This window comes from Odocoileus virginianus, chromosome 26 (assembly GCF_023699985.2).
Source record: "Odocoileus virginianus isolate 20LAN1187 ecotype Illinois chromosome 26, Ovbor_1.2, whole genome shotgun sequence".
Lineage (NCBI taxonomy): Eukaryota > Metazoa > Chordata > Mammalia > Artiodactyla > Cervidae > Odocoileus > Odocoileus virginianus.
Window position 1 is genome coordinate 5455926 of NC_069699.1, and position 11057 is coordinate 5466982.

Genomic DNA, 11057 nt, shown 5'->3' on the forward strand with positions numbered 1-11057 from the left:
CTTTGGGGACCCTGTGAATTATAGCCTACCAGCCTCCTCTATGCATGGCATTTCCCCAGCAAGAATACTGGAGTGGGTTGCTTTTTCCTTCTGCAGGGTATCTTCCTGACCCAGGGATTGAACCTGTGTCTCCTGCATTGGCGAGTGGATTCTTTACATTGAGCCACCAGGGAAGCCCAGCCTAACTTGGGGAATGACACAGAGTGGGAAATAATCTCAATTTCCAAGCTTAGCATCAGTATTTTATATTATGAAAACATTGCCTCTGTGCTCGCTTCGGCAGCACATATACTGAAATTGGAACGATACAGAGAAGATTGGCATGGCCCCTGCGCAAGGATGACACGCAAATTCGTGAAGCGTTCCATATTAAAACAAACAAAAAAAAAAGAAAACATTGCCTCTGATTATTTTGTTGTAGCACCTGGACAAAATTTTGAAAATTAGTAGACATTACAATGAGGATAACAAAATGCATCTTTGTATTATTTTCTGAATGTGTCTTTTCCATCCTGGACATTGGGGTCAAAAATATGGTTTGGGGGCTCCCCTGGGGGGCTCAGTGGTAACGAATCCACCTGTCTATTCAGGAGACATGGGTTCGATCCCTGGTCTGGGAAGATCCCATGTGCCGCGGAGCAACTAAGCCCATGCACCACTATTAAGCTTCTGCTCTAAAGCCTGGGAGCTGCAAATACTGAGCCCCCATGTCCTGGAGCCTGTGCTCCAATACAACAGAAGCCCATGCACTGCAACTAGAGAAAGCGCACACAGCAAAGAAGACCCGGCACAGCCAAAAATAAGTAAATAAAATTATGTTTAAAAAATATATATATGGTTTGAAGGAATGTCCCTTGTGGTCCAGCAGTGAAGACTCTTGTGCTTCCACTGCAGAGGGCTAGGGTTCTATCCCCAGTTGGGGAACTGAGATCCCACACGTCGAGTGGTTCAGCCAAAAGGTTTTTTAAAATACCAAAAGTAAAAAAAAAGAATAATAAAATGAAATATGGTTTGCAACAAAACAATAGCTTTCCATAATATTCTTTAAATTTCTTACCCAGTTCAGCAGTAGGATCTGAAAGTTATCAAGTGTTTCTAATATAATTTAATATACCAAATAATCCAATTTACTTTACTATTTTTTCTGAGATGCCTCGGGGCCCTTGGGAATACTCAAACTTACCTAGAGAAAGAAACATACAATCTGTTATCAAAAAAGCCCAATATTCCAGGAAAATTTTTTCTACTAACAGGGAGAAAGAAAACCAAATTCCAGGGAATTTCCTGGCTGGCCAGTGGTTAGGACTCAGAGCTCTCACTGCTGAGGGTGCAGGTTCAATCCCTGGTCCCGAAACTAAGATCCCACAAGCTGCATGGCAGGGCAGGAAGAAAAAAAAAATTCTCATCTTCTACCAGTTTATAGTTAGAAACAAAGTTTATTTACCTAACTGAGTGATAGTTGCTCAGTCACGCCTGACTCTTTGCAACCCCATGGACTGTAGCCCGCCAGGCTCCTCTGTTCATGGGATTCTCCAGGCAAGATTACTGGAGTGGATTGCCATTTCCTTCTCCAGGGGATCCTCCTGACCCAGGGATCCTGCATTGCAGGAGTCTTTACCATCTGAGCCGCCAGGCAAGCCTACTATTAAGAGACGTTTCTAAGTATAGAAGGTCTACTAAGGTCTACTTAAAAAGTATTAGCAGATACATGCTTGACTTTATCTTATAATCTATTAATACATTAGAATATGTAGTGAATCCATACACCTAATTAATTAAATCCATTCTAATTTTAATCACTCCTGACAACATACAAAAGTCTTCTCTTATTTTTTTTTTTTACTATTTTTTTTATTTTATTTTATTTTATTTTATTTTTTTATTAGTTGGAGGCTAATTACTTTACAGCATTGCAGTGGTTTTTGTCATACATTGAATTAGCCATGGATTTACATGTATTTCCCATCCCGGTCCCCCCTCCCACCTCCAAGTCTTCTCTTAAAGTTCCCTTTTCTGACAAATCTTTTATCACTTTTTGTATTCATATGATCTGTCTCTTATTTTTCCCCATCCAGAAACAGCTCTTGAACAAAATTTTCACCATTTTTCCTCAACAAAAACATCTCCATTCTTTATACCTTTTCTCACCTACAATGCATATAGTTGCTTTACACTTTAAAATGCTTTCCTCTTCAATGTATGACAAAAACCACTGCAATGATACAAAGTAATTAGCCTCCAACTAATAAAAATAAATGGAAAAAAATAAACTAAAATGCTTTCCTCCTCATGCTAGTAGCTTTCATTACATATTTGCAATTTTTAACCCTTAAAAGCCTTAACAAAACCAAAAAACAAGTAATTGAACTGTTACACCAGCATTTTCTGATTGAAAACCTTAACATATTCCATAATCTCCAAAAACTTAAATTTTTCTCATAGCATCATTTCTCTTTATCGTAGATAGAACAAGATACTGTGTTTAATAAGCCCCAAACATCTTTTGAAGTTCTACCGATTAACCCAAGATTGAAGTCTCAGGCAGAGTGGGCTTTGTTTGTATTTTAAGGGCCTGATAAGAGTTCACGTCAAGCTTTCGCCTGGGCACATTTTTGCTCTGAGGATTAGAATTCGGCAAACAGTATTTTATCAGCCCAGCTTTGTCTGCTCCAAAAACTGTCCTCCACATCAGATACACATCAGAACCAATCTACAAAATGCCCAAATAGCACACTTCATACTCAAAAGAGAAGTTAGCCGGGTGCACACTGGGGGACTTAGAGATGTCTTGGAACTTGTCAGCTCTCGTCAGAGGTATCTTTTCATTCCACCAAGGAAAACCATAGTTTGGCCGTCAGCCCTGAGCAGGGAAGAAACAGAAAGGATGCCCAAAACAAGTGGTTTCCACTGGGAATGTCCTCTCAAACCTCCTGCTGAGGCCAGTGGCTCCTCACAGCCTTCCCAGCGCATCATGAAGGCGGTGCCTTGGTTCGGGAACGGCTCCCTCCCTATGAGAACACAGAATCACATTGGGCGCCAACATCTGTTAGCAGGACTTCACCGCTGCTTCAGTGCTTAAGACTGCATTCCCAACCCAGGGGCCCCGGGTTTGATTCCTGGTCAGGGAACTAGATCTCACATGCTGCAACTGTAAAGATCCCTCATGTGGTAACAAAGATCCTGAGTGCTGCAACGAAGACAGTGAAGCCAAAAAAAAGTGAGCAGGCACGTCAAGATAGGGCGAGATCTCCAAAATACAACACTCTTTGGAATACAGATAGATAGATATGGGTTCAGTACCTTTCAAAAGTACAAACTTTGAAATCCAATAAAATAAGATTCAAGAAAGAAAAAAAATGTTCGTAGGTCCAGATGCTCGCAGCTTAAAAACCAGTAAACAAGCAAGAAACACCTGGAGTAACAGGCAAATTTGGCCTTGGAGTACAGAATGAAGCAGGGCAAAGGAAAATAAGAGTTCTGCCAAGAGAACGCACTGGTCATAGCAAACACCCTCCTCCAACAACACAAGAGAAGACGCTACACATGGACATCACCAGATGGTCAATACCGAAATCAGACTGATTATATTCTTTGCAGCCAAAGATGGAGAAGCTCTATACAGTCAGCAAAAACAAGACCGGGAGCTGACTGTGGCACAGTTCATCAATTCCTTATTGCCAAATTCAGACTTAAATTGAAGAAAGTAGGGAAAACCACTAGACCATTCAGGTATGACATAAATCAAATATCTTATGATTATACAGTGGACATGAGAAATAGATTTAAGGGACTAGATCTGATAGAATGCCTGACGAACTATGGATAGAGGTTCATGACATTATACAGGAGACAGGGATCAAGACCATCCCCAAGAAAAAGAAATGCAAAGAAGTAAATGGTTGTCTGAGGAGGCCTTACAAATAGCTGTGAAAAGAAGAGAAGCGAAAAGCAAAGGAGAAAAGGAAAGATATACCCATTTGAATGTGGAGTTCCAAAGAATAGCAAGGAGAGATAAGAAAGCCTTCCTCAGCGATCAATGCAAAGAAATAGAGGAAAACAACAGAATGGGAAAGACTAGAGATCTCTTCAAGAAAATTAGAGATACCAAGGGAACATCTCATGCAAAGATGGGCTCAATAAAGGACAGAAATGGTATGGAACTAACAGAAGCAGAAGATATTAAGAAGAGGTGGCAAGAATACACAAAAGAACTGTACAAAAAAGATCTTCACGACCCAGATAATCATGATGGTGTGATCAGTCACCTAGAGCCAGACATCCTGGAATGTGAAGTCAAGTGGGCCTTAGGAAGCATCACTACAAACAAAGCTAGTGGAAGTGATGGAATTCCAGTTGAGCTATTTCAAATCCTGAAAGATGATGCTGTGAAAGTGCTGCACTCAATATGCCAGCAAATTTGGAAAACTCAGCAGTGGCCACAGGACTGGAAGAGGTCAGTTTTCATTCCAATCCCCAAGAAAGGCAATCCCAAAGAATGCTCAAACTACCACATAATTGCACTCATCTCACACGCTAGCAAAGTAATGCTCAAAATTCTTCAGGACAGGCTTCAGCAATACATGAACCGTGAACTTCCAGATGTTCAAGCTGGTTTTAGAAAAGGCAGAGGAACCAGAGACCAAATTGCCAACATCTGCTGGATCATCAAAAAAGCAAGAGAGTTCAGAAAAACATCTATTTCTTCTTTATTAACTATCCAAAGCCTTTGACTGTGTGGATCACAATAAACTGTGGAAAATTCTGAAAGAGATGGGAATACCAGACCACCTGACCTGCCTCTTGAGAAATCTGTATTCAGGTCAGGAAGCAACATTTAGAACTGGACATGGAACAAGAGACTGGTTCCAAATAGGAAAAGGAGTATGTCAAGGTTGTATATTGTCACCCTGCTTATTTAACTTATATGCAGAGTACATCATGAGAAACACTGGGCTGGAAGAAGCACAAGCTGGAATCAAGATGCTAGGAGAAATATCAATAACCTCAGATATACAGATGATACCACCCTTAAGGCAGAAAGTGAAGAAGAACTAAAGAGCCTCTTGATGAAAGTGAAAGAGGAGAGTGAAAAAGTTGGCTTAAAGTTCAACATTCAGAAAACTAAGATCATGGCATCCAGTCCCATCACTTCATGGCAAATAAATGGGAAAACAGTGGAAACAGTGAGAGACTTTATTTTTCTGGGCTCCAAAATCACTGTAGATGGTGACTGCAGTCATGAAATTAAAAGACGTTTATTCCTTGGAAGGAAAGTTATGACCAACCTAGACAGCATATTAAAAAGCAGAGACATTACTTTGCCAACAAAGGTCCATCTAGTCAAGGCTATGGTTTTTCCAGTAGTCATGTATGGATGTGAGAGTTGGACTATAAAGAAAGCTGAGCGCCGAAGAATTGATGCTTTTGAACTGTGGTGTTGGAGAAGACTCTTGAGAGTCCCTTGGACAGCAAGGAGAATCAACCAGTCCATCCTAAAGGAGATCAGTCCTGGGTATTCATTGGAAGGACTGACGTTGAAGTTGAAACTCCAACACTTTGGCCACCTGATGCGAAGAGCTGACTCATTTGAAAAGACCCTGATGCTGGGAAAGATTGACAGCAGGAGGAGAAGGGGACAACAGAGGATCAGATGGCTAGATGGCATCACCGACTTAATGGACATGAGTTTGGGTAAACTCCAGGAGCTGATGATGGACAGGGAAGCCTGGCATGCTGTGGTTCATGGGGTTGCAAAGAGTCGGACACGACTGAGCAGATGAACTGAACTGAACTGAACTGAAACAAGCAAGGCTGGTGGAAAGGAAAATTAGCTTTATTTTGTATGCAGGTAACCTGGAGAGGAGGGTAGACTTTCTGTCCGAAAGTCAACTCCCCATCAACCCCACACAATCCTCGGACAAGAGCTTTCCTAGGCTCCTTGCAGAAACAACAGGGTCAGTTCTGACAGTCATCTCGAAATTGGTCACAGGTGGCCTGACCAGCGTCATCTTGATTGTCGTAAGCACATTCAGTCTTCAATTCCAGGGTCGGTGTGTCCCCATTTCTTTGATGCCAGTTCTCAGAACTGTGGCAGCTTATGTCATGGTTACAGTCTGGCTCTCATGTAGTTAACTTCCTCCACCTGGTGGGGGTTTCAGCCTCTACCACACAGCTCACAGGGTGTGATTCGGAATATTACCTATCGCCCTGGAGGAGAAAGTGAAGGTCCTTGACTTTGCTTAATGACTAATCTCCTATCAGCCATTAAGTTAAAGTTCAACACCATTCAGAAAATAAGATCATGGCATCTGGTCCCATCACTTCATGGCAATTGGTCTTGTTGGACTGTTTCCCTTTATTTCTGCATTCTCTCACTTGTCTGGTTAAACTTATTCTTTGGCTAAAGTTTTTCCACAGACAAAAGGCAGGAGGAGGAAACAGTTCTGCTCCACTTCAAAAGCTTCCTTTTGGGGAAAAGGCCTCCCCTGGCTGCCCCTTGTCTGGAGTCTGAGTTTTCCAGGCCTCCTCTCTTGGAGAAGGAAATAGGTGTTTTCTTCCTTTGTGCCCTTCACTAAGAAGAATGTGAAAATCCCTGAAACCCAACAGTGGCTGGGAATTCCCTGGCGGTCCAATGGTTAGGACTTGTTGCTTTCACTGCTTGTGGCCTGAGTTGGATCCCTGTTCGGATTACTAAGATCCTGCAAGCTGTGTGGCATGACAAAGAAAGCAAGCAAAAGGAACAGTGGCTTTGTGGTTCAGGAATCTAAGGTCACCAGCAGCCCCTCATTTGGCCTCTGTGACTCCCTCAGACACCACCGAAGTGGAGTGGCTGTTGGCTAGCTTGATATTTCTTGTGTGATAACTGTTCTGTCCACTTGAAGTCAGAATGTTCTCTAGAACTCTGAGTATGGATCGTCTTTATCTATCATCTATCTATCTATCTACAACTCCAGGCCAGGCTGATCAGGAACATAGTGGGCAGGATTCTAGGAGGAAATAACAGGCTTCGGTTCATGGATTCATACAGTTAAATTCAAGTCCTTCTGGGCCAGAAACAACTACGAACAGTGGGCCTGAGGACAGAACGGTGGGATTGAGGCCAGAATTCGGGAGAGAAAGTCTACTTTCCTTGGTATAGTCTTTTGTATTTTGGGGAATTTCAACTATGTTTCAGTTCAGTTCAGTTGCTCAGTCGTGTCCGGCTCTTTGTGACCCCATGGACTGCAGCATGCCAGGCCTCCCTGTCCATCACCAACTCCCAGAGCTTACTCAAACTCATGTCCATTGACTCGTGATGCTATCCAACCATCTCATCCTCTGTCGTCCCCTTCTCCTCCTGCCTTCAATCTTTCCCAGCATCAGGGTCTTTTCCAATGAGTCAATTCTTCGCACCAGGTGGTCAAAGTATTGGAGTTTCAGCTTCAGCATCAGTCCTTCCAATGAATATTCAGGACTGATCTTTAGGATGAACAGGTTGGATCTCCTTGTAGTCCAAGGGACTCTCAAGAGTCTGCTCCAACACCACAGTTCAAAAGTCAATTATGTTTAGCCGTTCAGAAAAAATTTGTAAAGGAAGAATAGGGAGGCTAATATGAGGAGCCACCAGGAGAATGGTCTCAGGACCCCCACCCATCATAGGCAGGGGCCTTAAATATGACAAGTGAGTATTTGGAGCCCAGAAAGCCCTGGTGGCTGGCTTCCCTTCATAGGCCATCTAGAATTCCCTTTGCTGGAAAGGGAAAGGACATTTTGGGACTTCCCTGCTGGTCCAGTAGCTAAGACTCCATGCTGCTAATCCAGGAGCCTGGGTTCCATCCCTGGTCAGAGACTAGATTCCCCATGCTGCAACTAATCAGCCAAATACATAAATTATTAAATATTTTTTTAAAAAGAAAGAAAAGGGGGATTTTTTTTTTTCTTTTCTTTTTTTTGCCACGGCATGTAGTATGCAAGATCTTAGTTCCCCAACCAGGGACTGAACCCATGCCCCCTGCAAGAGAAGATCAGAGTTCTAATCACTGGACCACCAGGGAATTCTTAAGGGATTTCTTCATTACGATCCAAAATAGCCATGAGTTTAGGGTGCTGCTTGGCTGGACTTTCTCACTTTCAGAATCCCACTCTGTTGGAGAAAGCCCCTAATTAGATGGAGCGGCCCTGACCTGACCTGCAGACCTAGTGTCTCTCTGTTTAGAGAGTGATCCCACTGAATTAAAATTCAATGAATCCGATTTTAAGGGCAAGAAAGACTATTTGTGAAAAATCATTAAATAGCACATAAAATCCTTTGAGGAAGGGGGAATACTAGAAATACAGCCTGGCTTTTGTTAAGATACTTTGGGCCCAATGAGTTAACTTTTTTGAGGAATTTTAACAAGATAGTGGTCAAAGTAGAATTTGTCCATGTCATTTATTTAAGGTTTTACAAGGCCCTGCAAAGAGTCTTCCCCTGAGTCTGGACAAGAAGAGAGTTTAGTAACAACATGGTGAGACCTATGAGGAAACCAAGCAACTGGCCTCGATGTTCCAAAAATGTCAGGTCTTGGGAATTCCCTGGCGGGCCAGTGGTTCAGATTCTGGGCTTCCACAGCATGGGTTCCATCCCTAGTCAGGGAACTACGATTCCCCCATGCCTCGTGGGGCAGTCAAAAAAAAAAAAGTCAGGTCCTAAAAGACACAGGAGGGCTGAGGGTCTGCCCTGATTATAAAGAGGACTGTCCTACTGTATAGCATGGGAAACTACTCAATGTTATGTACCAGCCTGGATGGGAGGAGGGTTTGGAAGAGAATGGATTCATGTATGTGTATGACTGAGTCTTTTGCTGTCCATGTGTAACTATCACAACATTGTTAATCGGCCATTTTCCAATATAAAATAAAAAGTTTAAAAAAATAAAAATAAAAAATTTTTAAAAGTGTGTATTTTACTGCTGAAAGAAATAGAGACACATATAAAAAAAAATAAAATAAAAGAGGACTGGAGAGACAGGATCTCGGACTGTGGCCTATGGTCCTGGACTGGATCCTAGGAAGGGAAAAACAAACTCGCCCGGAAAGGAGCTGATTAAGACGACTGGTGAAATGTGAATACAGTCTGTGGATGAGATAGTAGTCTTGTAGCAATGCTAAATTTCCTGATTCAGACACTGTACTTTGGTTACATAAGATAATGTTTGTATTCTTAGGAAAGGCACAGGAAGTGATTAAGAACAGAGAAGGGCATCGCACTCCCCCCCAAATGGTTCACAAAAACAATTTTTAATCTATAACTATTTTATTTTACAACTATCTATATTTTATACATAGCTACACATTTAACATATATACATGCACAATACATATTTATTATGTACTATATACATGTCATATGTATATAATAATACACATGTATGGGACTTCTCTAGTGATACAGTGGTTAGGACTCTATGCTTCCAATGCAGGGGCCCCCGGGTTTGATCCCTGGTTAGGGAACTTGGATCCCTAGCCAAAAATGAATTAATTAACTAAAATAATTATAATACACATGTATATATGGAGAGGGAGAGAGTGTGTGACCATGAATATGGGGAAAAGGTTCATCTTTAGGGATCCTGGGTGAAGGATAGATGGGAATTCTTTGAATGTCATTGTAATTTTTCTCTACATTTAAAATCATTTTGAAATATGAAGTTAGAAACAATAAAAATCAGTAAAACTAATAAATTACAAAGAGAGAAAACCTAGGAAAGGGGACTTCCCTGGTGGTCCGGTGGCTAAGACTCTGTGCTCCCAATGCAGGGGGCCCAGGTTCCATCCCTGGTCAGGGAACTAGACCTCATATGCCTCAACTAAGAGTTTGCACGGCCCTAATAAAAGATCCCACATGCTGCAATGAAGATCGAGGATCCTAAGTATGACAATTAAGACTGGGCACAGGCCAAAAAAAAAAAAAAAAATGCTAAGAGAGAAAGTAAGAGGTAGGAAGGAACGAAGGAACAAAGAAGGAAGAAAAGTTTATGGTACTAAAGGAAATAGACAAAGTGTTCATGTCTGATGACACATTTATTGGTTTCCTCCTGCCCAAAAATAGGTACCAACAAACTGCACAAGAATTAGGAAGCCCGCTAAGAGAGATCTGTAAGCAGAGTGGGAAGACCAAAGTCACCTGCCTGCAATCACTGAAAATGCATGGTCATCCATGTGTCTAGAGTTCAACCAAGACTTCCTGAAGGCCACTGGAGCCCAGACCCCAGCTGATGACTTAGCTCCCCCTTCAAGGAGAGACGGATGTGTAAAGTGACTGCAGTGTGATTTGCAGGAAACAGGACAGAAGCAGGAATGTGGAAGGAAGCCTGCCAGAAATGTCTCACTCCTCAGGAGGAACACTTGAAGTAGGTTTTGGAGGCTGAGTAGGAGTTTTCCAGTAAAGGGATGTTGTGAGCAATAGTAAAAGAGACAGCCTGCCAAGCACAGAGGTGGAAGACAGGATGCAATGCTGAGCCATTTGTCAGTAAGTGGTTTTTCACTGACCCAAGGCCACAGGCTGGGGGCTGGACAGGTGAGTCATTGGTGACAGGCTTAGGAGGTCATGGGTTCCGGGGTGGGGGGTTGCCTTGGATGCACAGAAGTCACATTTTGCACACAGACGGAGGGAAGGTCAGGTACAAAAGTGCAGAGGTCGGGAGTGAGCAAATCCCAAGGTGAAGGTCTGGTAAACACCTTGGAGCCTGGAAGTCTGCCCCAGGTGGGGCTGGGCTGGTTTGCTGCTCCCCTGAGCCTACACACGGGCGCTTGAATCTTCAGCCTAGATTGCTATGGTCAGGGGCAAGGCGGCAAAACAAAGGGTTTTACATATTTATAACAGAGAGAACTGAATGGAGAGGTTTGGGTGGACAGCTGATAGAACCCAGAGGTCAGGCAGAGCCATGGCCTCCAACCTTTTCAGCACCAAGTACTGGTTCTGTGGAAGATGTTTGTTTCACACACCCGGAATCGGCGGGCTGGTTTGAGGCTGATTCAAGAGCACCACATTCACTGTGCACTTAATTTCTAATCTAATGTCCCGACTAGTAGGACAG

General features: G+C 42.7%; 1 non-coding gene across 1 annotated transcript; it reads left to right on the forward strand.

Annotated features, from left to right (window-relative positions):
• The first annotated feature begins 267 nt into the window (after positions 1-267).
• Positions 268-374, forward strand: LOC139031346 (U6 spliceosomal RNA). The gene has a single exon (XR_011483820.1). It is a non-coding gene; the product is annotated as a U6 spliceosomal RNA (small nuclear RNA).
• Positions 375-11057: the final 10683 nt, after the last annotated feature.